This window comes from Sceloporus undulatus, chromosome 9 (genome assembly GCF_019175285.1).
Source record: "Sceloporus undulatus isolate JIND9_A2432 ecotype Alabama chromosome 9, SceUnd_v1.1, whole genome shotgun sequence".
NCBI classification, from domain to species: Eukaryota; Metazoa; Chordata; class Lepidosauria; order Squamata; family Phrynosomatidae; genus Sceloporus; species Sceloporus undulatus.
Window position 1 is genome coordinate 27,316,494 of NC_056530.1, and position 2,718 is coordinate 27,319,211.

Below are 2,718 nucleotides of genomic sequence, written 5' to 3' on the forward strand. Positions count from 1 at the left end.
TATGCCCATCATCCCCCACTGACTGTATTGGGTGAGAATGATGGGAAATAAAGTCCAATATGCCCGCCTAGAGAGTCATGCACCCACCTATGCTGCAGTCTATGGATCCCCAAGGGAGAAGAACCATTGGTCTGGCAGATGCTGCTGAACTGCTACTCCCATCATCCCTCCCCAATGGAGTGGTTTATGGGTGATACAATCCCAGTTAGATCTGGCAGGTCACACAGCACTGCGATGAAACTTTTTCAAGGGGGTGCAGTGGGGTATGTGCCCCGCAAAGTCTCCTGAGGGACTCACACAGCCGACACTTTTGTTGTCGTTGTGCGCCTTCAAGTCGTTTTGGACCTACAGCAACCCTAAAGCGATGCTATCATGGGGTTTCCCTGGCAAGACTGGTTCAGACAAGATTTGGCATTGCCTTGCCCTGAGGCTGAGAGAGTGTGACTTGCCCAAGGGTCACCCAGTGGCTTTGCACGGCCGTACATGGGTCACCGTGCACTAGAGGTTTTGCAAGCCATAAATTCACCCGTAAATTCACTTTACCAGTGGGGCACAGGGAGACTTTGCACATAGAAGGAGAAATAAAACCCCAAACTAACTTACCTACAGCAGCATCACGCCTCGGTGCGGTCGCAAAGGAGGTCACAGCGCAGTCTCGGCGAGCGGTTCCCACACTTCACCTTGGCCTCCGCATTTCATTGTGGCTGCAACCAAACAAGAAAACTACTCAGGTTTTCAGATCTGGGATATTGTATTGTATTTTGCTATCACACTTTCCCACGCTGTTGTTATGCGCCTTCGAGTCGACTCTGCTTTTATGGCCTGAGACTGAGAGAGTGCACCTTGATCAGGATCATTCGGGACTTTCCATAGTGGGACTTCAAACCCTGAACCACCAAAGCCCTGGTCTTCAAACTGCCAGTCTAGCCATTCCCAGACTTTGGTCCTCCAGATGTTCCGGACTTCAGCTCCCAGAATCCCTGACCATCAACCAAGCTGGCTGGGGCTGCTGGGAGTTGGAGTCCCAAAGGCCTGGAGGACCAAACTTGGGAACAACTAGGACCTATGGGGTTTCCTTCAATCCAAGGAGCATTTTGAGCTTTTATTTGGGCATGCCCACTTTTGAATTGCGGCGCAAAGAACCGGATGCAGGATTATTCCAGAATAGAGTGGCACTATGACTTCCCTCGATCTAGACATTATACTTTTATTGATGCAGCCCAGAAGCGCATTGGCCTTGTTAGCTGCTGCATTGCACTCTTGACTAGATCCCTTTTACATGTCCTCTATCTTTTTGCAGTGTCCTCCTTTGCGGTTATCCCATTGGGTCACCCTGGGCCAGTATGCGTTCTGGGAGTCGCAGTCCCCCTCCTCTCATTTCCAAATGCATTAAAACGGATCAAACAAGCCAACCAAGCTGCGCAGTGCCATCCTTTCTCAACCGCAAATCCAAACTAAAAATCAAAGGGGCCAGAGCTCAATCTCCCCGCGTCCCCCAACACTCAAACTCCTAGTAGCCAAAAGGGAAACGCGGTTGCCATCTCCGGACGGCTTTATGCTCCAAAGGAAGGAAAGGTTCTTCCTCCGAGGAAGGAAGTGGCCATTAGCCGCCGCGTCCGTTCAGCGGCCGGTGGAGGAGCTAAGGAAGGAAAGGCAAAGATGGCGACGACCACCATAATAATAAAAGAAACATGCAGGAAGATATCATTTTTAAAATCATCTTGTTTTGCAAACCCAGGTTTGCTTCTCTTGCAAGACGGAAGGGCATTTGTTGCATAGTTTCGAAGGAAGCACCCCAGTTTAAAGTGCCCCCCGCTGCCCCGTCCGTGACGCTACGTCTCCCATAGCATTCCCTCTCACCCGGCCGAAGAGTCGGTCTCTTTTTTCGGGGAAGGCAGCAGGTCCGAGAGACGGCCTGACAGCGCCGACCTTGCGACGCGCTTCCTGCCAGCGCAGGAAGCGTGGTGCAAGTGGGAAGTCGGTTCGCCGCCGCCCCCCTCCTCAAATCCATATATACATATACACACAACCTTGGCTACAGCGGCATTTTGGTTCCTTCCTCTTCTCCTTGTTTCATGCAACATCCTCAGGAAATAGCAAGAACCTTAGCGGCGGCCTCCGCTGGCCCCAACAAAGACACAAACACACAAATACACAATGTAGTGTATCCGTATCTATCCGCTAACGTTTGCTGGGCTTCGCCGTTGCCACAAAAACCATGCCTTTCCAGCCCAAGGTTTGGAAAGTTACTTTGAAAGTAACTAATTACTTTGGGACCTAAACCAAGTAATCTGCAAGAGGATTGTGTCGACTTCACAATAATAAGTTGGGTTTTCTTGTCGGGTTGCAACCGTAACGCGATATGGTCTGCACTAGGCTGCGTCTGCACTGCGGAAATAAACCAGTTTGGCACCATTTTAGATTTGCAAGCTGTACTGGGAGGAAGGCGGGATATTAATAAACATAAACATAAACATAAACATAATAATAATAATAATAAGAATAAGAATAAGAATAAGTGTGAAGTTGAAGGCTTTCATGGCCGACATCCATAGCTTTCTGTGGGTTTTTCGGGCGATGCGGCCATGTTCTGGAAGAGTTTATTCCTGATGTTTCACCAGCATCTGTGGCTTTGGCACCTTCAGAGAATGGAGATGCCAGCCACAACATCATCATCATCATCATCATCATCATCATCATCATCATCATCATCATCAT

At 49.4% G+C, this 2,718-nt stretch overlaps 1 protein-coding gene across 3 annotated transcripts in view; it reads right to left on the minus strand.

Moving 5' to 3' along the window:
* The window catches only part of SIPA1 (signal-induced proliferation-associated 1), a 27,724-nt gene that overhangs the window by 18,536 nt on the left and 6,470 nt on the right, over nucleotides 1-2,718 (minus strand). For 2 of the 3 annotated variants that reach the window (XM_042440809.1, XM_042440812.1), the window contains exon 3: nucleotides 604-704. The gene's annotated coding sequence lies outside the window, so the exon portion shown is untranslated. Of the gene's footprint in view, nucleotides 1-603; nucleotides 705-2,030; nucleotides 2,110-2,718 lie in introns of those variants that run through there. The other variant, XM_042440810.1, reaches the window with a different exon arrangement.